This window comes from Zea mays, chromosome 5, assembly GCF_902167145.1.
Source record: "Zea mays cultivar B73 chromosome 5, Zm-B73-REFERENCE-NAM-5.0, whole genome shotgun sequence".
NCBI classification, from domain to species: Eukaryota; Viridiplantae; Streptophyta; class Magnoliopsida; order Poales; family Poaceae; genus Zea; species Zea mays.
In genome coordinates, this window is record NC_050100.1 from 97,165,842 (window position 1) to 97,174,271 (window position 8,430).

An 8,430-nucleotide genomic window follows, 5' to 3' on the forward strand; every position below is an offset into this window, starting at 1 on the left:
CCTCGGTTCCTAACTCGCATAGAGAAGATGCCATCGCTGCACGTCAGGTGCTAAGGTCTTAATTGATGACAAGCAACCAACATGTATGCCAACCCTTCCCTTCCTAGAAAAGTCAACAAAGATTTCAATGCTTTGTAGAAAAAACAATTCATCTTTTGTATGTGTTAGAAAAAACAATTCATATTCATTCATCTATGACAACCATTTCAACAAAAGAACTTCGTTCAACAATATGTTAAGCACTAGAATACATATCAGCAAGATGGTTGTGTAGGAACATAAAATGCAATATTATGAAGAAAAGTAGGTGTCTGGATGCATGTAATGTAACATTTTATTTCTAACTCACCATGTTCTGCCATTTGTGGTAAATCCTAGCAACGTCTTTCTTCTTCCATTCATGCAGATCAAACAAGTTCATTCCATGAGCCCAACCACATGCATTAGGATCAAAATTCTGAGCAATATTTGGGGTGCTCCGAGGGTCGATTCACAAAGTGATCTAGGACTGGAGCAAGAGGTGCCCTAGGTCTAGGGCAATAGGTACCTAGGATATGCCTGAGGTTCCCCAAGGGTTGATGTGTGGGGTACACCGAGGGCTAGGGCAAGAGGTTCCCATGAGGCTGATGCTCGAGTGCCTTGGGGGTTGATGTGCGGGTTGACCTGGGGGATGATCTACAAGAAGTGCACTGGAGGGTGACGCGTGAGGTGCCTTGAGGGTTAGGAGAAGAGGTGCCCCAAGAGTTGAGTTGCAGGGTGCTTTGAGGGCTGATGCCTGAGGTGCCCCCCTTGGGCTAGGACAAGAGGTGTCCTAGGGCCCGATGCCCGAGGTGCCTTGAGGGCTATAGGGATGGATTTGGATGTCTGGAGATTCGAATTATTCGAATTCGTATTCGCATAAGAGGCAAATATGGATATTCGTATTCGTATTCGAATTAAATATGGATGGCAAGGAGAAAACATTCGAATTCGAATAAAAAATCCGAATTCGGATTCAGATATCCGTTTTATTGTCGGATTCGGATATAAACGGATACATCCGGTTATCCGAATTGCCATAAGGCAGCTGCCAGCCCATGAAAGCATTTAGTCAGACCTCACCCAACGTCCTAGCTCCTTGGCCTGCTAGTGCTAGTCCAGTAGCCCACGTACGATGCCACCAGCCCACCATGGAGTGCAAGTGCATTGCTGATCGACGGCTCACGCGCAGCCGGCCAGCCGCACAAGCACAGCGACTCGAGCACCGAGCAGAGCACTCTAAACCTAGCAGTAGCGACGGCGGTGGCGGCTGCTGCTCATCTCCGGCCGACGGTGGTGGCGGCTGCTGCTCATCTCCGGCCATTCGTCGGCCTGGTCGTCCGCCTGAAGCCCGCCTGGAGCCTGTCTGCCTACCCGACCAGAGTACCCGGTGCTGCTGCCGATCCAGCGCCCTTACTGGTAATCCACTAATCTGCCCTTACCATGTGAATTTGGTGCTTTGTAATGGTGAATGACATGATATATTTACATATCCTTATGTTTTACGAAACTAGCAATAAAGGAAAAAGGTGAAGTAGATTAATAACACCATGGTTCCAAGAAACATAAGGTCATTAGGAAACAAGCAGGTACATATATTTTTAGGCAACTTTTCATATTATTGAACCTATCAGTCAGTAAATAAGTTCAATCTACTAACTTTTCTAGGCATTTTCAATATGGAATTTGAAAGGGAATTAGGCTTACACCTAGTCTCTAATTAATTTTGGTGGTTGAATTGCCCAACACAAACATTTGGACTAACTAAGTTTGCCCGAGTGTATAGATTACACAGGTGTAAAAGGTTCACACTCAGCCAATAAAAGGACTAAGTTTTGGATTCAACAAAAGAGCAAAGTGGGAACCGAAGGCCCTCTGGTCTGGGAGCACCGGACTGTCCGGTGTACACCGGACAGTGTCCGGTGCACCAGAGGACTCCAGCTCAAACTCGCCACCTTCGGAAATTTCCAGAGACGACTCCGCTATAATTCACCGGACTGTCCGGTGTACACCGGACAGTGTCCGGTGCGCCAAGGGAGGTCGGCCTCAGGAACTCGCCAGCTTCGGGAAACTCCAACGGGTAGTCCGCTATAATTCACCGGACTGTCCGGTGTGCACCGGACTGTCCGGTGCGACTCCGGAGCAACGGCTATCTCCGCGCCAACGGCTCTCTGCCGCGCATTAAATGCGCGCGCAGCGCGCGCAGATGTCAGGCGCGCCCATTCCGGCACACCGGACAAGGAACAGTAGATGTCCGGTGTGCACCGGACACCCAGGCGGGCCCACAAGTCAGAAGCTCCAACGGTCAGAATCCAACGGTAGTGATGACGTGGCAGGGGCACCAGACTGTCCGGTGTGCACCGGACTGTCCGGTGCGCCATCGAGCAGACAGCCTCCCAACGGCCACTTTTGGTGGTTGGGGCTATAAATACCCCAACCACCCCACCATTCATTGCATCCAAGTTTTCCACTTCCCAACTACTACAAGAGCTCTAGCATTCAATTCTAGACACACCAAAGAGATCAAATCCTCTCCAAATTCCACACAACGCCATAGTGACTAGAGAGAGTGATTTGCTTGTGTTCTTTCGAGCTCTTGCGCTTGGATTGCTTTCTTCTTTCTTGATCCTTTCTTTGCAATCAAACTCACTTGTAATTGAGGCAAGAGACACCAAACTTGTGGTGGTCCTTGTGGGAACTTTGTGTTCCAAGTGATTGAGAAGAGAAAGCTCACTCGATCCGTGGATCGTTTGAGAGAGGGAAGGGTTGAAAGAGACCCGGCCTTTGTGGCCTCCTCAACGGGGAGTAGGTTTGCAAGAACCGAACCTCGGTAAAACAAATCCGCGTGTCTCACTTGTTTATTCACTTGCGATTTGTTTTGCGCCCTCTCTCGCGGACTCGATTTTATTTCTAACGCTAACCCGGCTTGTAGTTGTGTTTATATTTGTAAATTTCAGTTTCGCCCTATTCACCCCCCCTCTAGGCGACTTTCAGAATTTATTTCTTACAGAGGTCAACGACATCTATAAATGAAAAAGAACTAGGTGAAGATGACAACACCAATGTGAATGCAAGTGAGAACATAGAGGCTAATAAAGAAGCAAGTGGTGCAGCTAATGATGTGACTGAATCTCATACCCCAATAGGAGAAACTTCATCCACCAAACTCAGGCGTACAAAGAAGAGAACTTCAGGAGTTTGGGATCACTACAATGATATAGTTGTTGAAGAAAAGGTGGGTGACATGGTTGTCAAGAAGCCAATGGCAGCATGCAAGTATTGTACATATGTTCTTTGCGCTGCAAGCAAGCAAGGTACCACACGCCTTTGGAACCACTATTATTCATATCATGATGAAAACAAGGTGAAACCTAGCATAAGGAGACTGAGTTCAGATGATTTGATTTATAATGAGGAGGCTAGTGTTAGAAAATATTATCTTGCAATTATTATGCATGAGTATCCAATCAACTTTTGTGAGCATGAGTATACAAATGACTTCATTAGATCTTTGCGTCCAAATTATCCATTAATGGGTCGCAAGGGCAGTAGGACCAAGATCATGGATATCTTTTACAATGAGAAGAAAAGTATTTTTGACTACTTTTGCACTCTTGACTGTCGATTTAGCTGTACCATGGATTTATGGACTTCTAATCAGAATAAGGGGTATTTATGTGTGACATGTCATTTCATTGACAATGATTGGAGGATACATAAAAGGATTATCAACTTTATGCACCTTAAAGGAAGGCATACAAGAGCTAATTTGAGTGCTGCATTTATGCAAAACATGGCCTCTTGGAATCTCGATCATAAATTATTTGCATTGACCTTAGATAATGCATCTTCCAATGATGTTTGTGTGGACACCGTCGTTTCCACCCTAAAGAATCAAGGTTCTGTTCTTTGTGGTGGCAAGTTCTTTCATGTGCGTTGTGCTGCTCATATTATTAACCTTATTGCTAGAGATGGTGTGAGTACAATTTCAGATGTGATTGCAAACATTCGTAGCCTAGTAGTTGTTGTCAAGAGCTCACCTTTGCAAGAGCAGATATTTTTTAAGCAGGCTGCTGCTTTGGGAGTAGAGCAAAGGGGTCTTTCTTTAGATGTGTCCACTAGATGGAATTCAACCTACTTGATGCTAGCTGATGCTCTTCACTACAAAAGAGTTTTCCAAAGGATTATTCTACTCCATCCAGAAAAATATAGTAAGCATGCCCCTTCAAGCTTAGAATGGGACAATACTGCTGTCTTGTGCAATTGTTTGGAAATTTTTTATGAGTCCACTAAACTTCTCTCGGGGTCTTATTATCCAACAGCAAACTTGTTCTTTTCTGAATTTTGTGAAATCAACATCAAGATTATTGAGTGGCTGAAAAGCAGTGATGGTTTCATTGCTTCCATGGCACAGTCGATGAAAGATAAATTTGACAAGTATTGGGAGAAGAGCAATACTGCTCTAGCTGTTGCATGTTTCTTAGATCCAAGGTACAAGATGAAAGTGGTTGAATTTTATTACACTGAGATGTCAGATGACTATGGATTCGATGCTATGTATGAATTCAAAAAAGTTCTGCAAAAGCTATATGATTCTTATGCCTCCATGTATCGTTCTTCTACAAGTCGCCCTATGCAACAAACTAAAGTTGTAACTGCTAGATCTGTTAGAACATCTCAGTGCTATATGGACTTGAATGAGGAGCCAAAGAGAAAAAGATTAAGTTCATTTTTAAGGGACAATGCTGATATTGGTCAAGAGCAGCAATCTGAAATAGATCAATACAATAATGATCCATTGTTGAGTTGGAAAGAAGGTAACTACTTTGACATTTTGAGCTGGTGGAAGACCCATGGTGCAAATTATCCTATCCTTACTCGAATTGCAAGAGATGTATTGGCTATTCCTGCATCAACAGTGGAATCTGAATCTGCATTTAGTGCTGGAGGAAGAGTTGTTCACAAATATCGTAGCCGTTTGGACCCTCAACTTGTCGAGGCACTTATTTGCACAAAGGATTGGATAAGGGCCGAAAGAAAAGGTAATTGTCACTTCTCAGTATTGTAAATTATATTTCTAATTGGTATATTAGATTATTAGTCACTGATTTTCCCCATGTGATTTTTAATTACTATTTCAGATCCATATAATGTAACTTCACTTCTTGATGATTTATCTAATATTATTGACACCGTGAGTGATGATAATGTTGATCATGATGGAGGTATGTAGACTGCTTAGCTTGACTACATGCTATTTTGTTTTGGATCTCAGATTTATTTTACTATATATATTCTAATTCATATTGCAGATGCTTCCGATGTTGTTGACCACAACGTCGATGATAATGACATTGTTCAAGTGGAGGAAGATTAGGATTATCTTTTTTATAGACAAGCTGAGCTGCTTCATTCAATCATTATTGGTGCTTGTTATTCAGCAATATGCATTTTATGTTGTTCTGCACTTTTGTCAATTTATGTTGAATGTATCATGTATGGGTGTGCTGGTGAACTTAACGGTGAACTGAATGTATGGCCTGGGTGTGCTGGTGAACTCAATGGACCAATTTATGTCATATTTTTTTTTGTTGTTATAGATTATATATACTACTAAATATGCTCATAAGATCTATATATATTAACACTGTATTTACACTACGCTCATAATTTACTTGTAACATGATTTTTGTCGACTATAAATTCATCGATAAAATAAATTGACATGTTAAACGTTCCAAGTCAAGTAAATATCCGAATGTGAATTCGAATTCGAACTATTCGTTTTGTATTCGTATTCGGTACTATTCGTATTCGAATTCGAATCCGAATTAAAATGTGGTAAATAGTGACATCCGAATTCGTTTCCATGCGTATCCGATCCGAATCCATCCCTAGAGGGCTAGGACAAGAGGCGCCCAAGGGCCGATTCACGAGGTGCCTTGGGGGTGGGGGCTAGAGGTGCCTCAAAGGGCAATATGCGAGGAGCCTCAGGGGCCTATGCCCGAGGTGCCTTGAGGGTCGATGCCTAGGGTGGCCCAAGGGCCGATTCCTAAGGTGTCGAGGTGCCTTCGAGGCCAAGGCAAGAGGTGCTTCAAGGGACGACACATGAGGTGCCCCGTGGTCCATGTCGAGAGGTGCCTCGAGGGCTGTTGCTCAAGGTGCCTCGGGGGGCCGACGTGTAAGGGGCCCTAGGGATTAAAACCGCAAGGTACCCCAAGCCTCGAAGGGCCCAGGGATTGAGCGCTAGACGTCTGAGTACGCGAGGGGCCTCGAGAGATAAAATAGTTGTGGTGTTGGTGCTGGTATTGGTGCGGGGACCGATGCACGAGGTGAATCGAGGGCCAACCCGTGAAGTTCCCTAGAGGCTAGGGCAAGAAGTGTCCCGTAGGTTGGCACACGAGGTGCCCCGAAGGCCATGGCAAAAGATGTACAAGGGCCGATAAGAGGTGAGCCGGAGCACTAGGACAAGAGGTGTCTCGGAGGTCGATGCACGGGGTGTCCTAGGGACCGATGCTCGAGGTGCCTCAAGCAAAGGAAATCCGTCAGGTTTCAGAACATTGCCACTGGAGAGAGATGAACTAATGTCCCATACCACCAAGACTACCATATACATGAGCATTTGAACCGTCTAAATTCATCTATGATATTTTATTATTATTTTTTGGACCTACATATCAAGGAGTTAAATTCAAACTAACAAAAGATTGATTATGTACAACAATATTTTAAGAAGCTTATTACTTGTTAATTGGTTATAAAAGTATGTTTAGTTTTCTCCACTCTTAGCATTATTGGAAATAGTTCAAAACGTTTCAATAATAACGTATTTAAACAGACTCAAATCATAGTAATACACGGGTACTCTACTAGTATAAGATTGAGCAATATGTCCAGAAGTTGACTTCGAGACCCGCTTTCTGCGATAATCTGGTACTAGGTTTGGCAAATGGGCTGATCCGGAACGCCCAATCATCCCATCCGAAGACCGTGCTTGCACACTGCGCTGCGCATATGAATATCAGTATATATCATCAAAATCTTTCTTTTCCGAACAACTGCGACGATTAAATAAGCATGTACAAAATGCTAATGAACCAAAAGTGCCTTCCAGCAGCATGGACACGGCACTACACGGCCATTGCAGCAGGTGCACGCACTCCACGGAGGCTACCCATCCGTGGCGGTGCCTCCGACTCCGAGACTGGAAGGCCCAGGCAAGAACGTCGTCCCAGACACGCCCTGCCGCCTCGGCTTCCGGGCCGTCATCCGCTCGAGGAACACACGCGCAACCGCGGCCGCCGCGGCTTCCTTGGCCTCCGATGCCGAGGGCGCCGCCGCCATGGCATTCATTGATGACGACCGGTGCAGCCTGCACCGGAACGAGCCCGGGTGCGTCGTCGGCGCGCACAGGCAGTACCTGGCAGGCGGCGCATGGCCGACGGTGGTCTTGGAGCACGGATGAGGGGGAGAGGTGCTCATGGCCGCAGTGAGTAGGATCGGATCCGATACGTCGATCGACGAGGTGGCGCCAGGCTGCGCCGCGCCGCGCTTGATGAAGTGGTGATGGCGACCGGCCGGGCATTATATTGCTGTGGCTGCCTCCCGATTCCCAAATTCCCAATGCCTCGTGGAGTCGTGTGCGCTCGCGCAGAGGCAGGCTTCCTGTGGCTGTTGAGTGCCAACTGAACTCCTGCTAGTTTCGTGGCTCTATAGGATAAAACTGCAAACTAAGATCCTACAAAAAAAGGTGTGTGTTTATCCAAAAAAAGGTGTTAAAATAAACCACAAGATATATCAAGCGCTCAGTGCAAGGACAAAAATGTTAAAAGAGGCTTTTCTTGTATACTAGTATAAAATAAATATTAAATATATTTTGATTTTTCTAGATTTGTAGTTTTTGATATACAATATATCTAAATATATAATATATCTAAAAAATCAAAATATCTTGTAATTCGAAACAAACAAAAGTGCTCGATAAACTTAAAAAATGTGATTCTTTCGTAGAGGCTAACATCCTAGACATACAGAGCATCTTCAAGAGTCTTTCTCAATTTTACTATCTAAATTATGATTTAGAGAGTCATTTGGATTAAAACCGCTTTTTATATTTTTTCAATATCCAACGGTCTTTCTATATCTTTTTTGTACTTTATAGAGACATTCATGTTTTTACGAGAAACCCTGAATAGAAGATGACTATATTTGGATAACCATTTAGATAAGATGTTGAAATGTATTTTTTTACAAAAATCTTTATTTATTTGTACTACTCTATAAGAACCTAACGTAGACCATAGTGCACGATTCTGCCTCCTCACGGCGCATACAACCCACATGTTAGTGTCTTCCTTCTTCCCCGTGCGCGCCCTTCCCCACTACCCCTGCATCTGTATGGTCCTAGCCGCA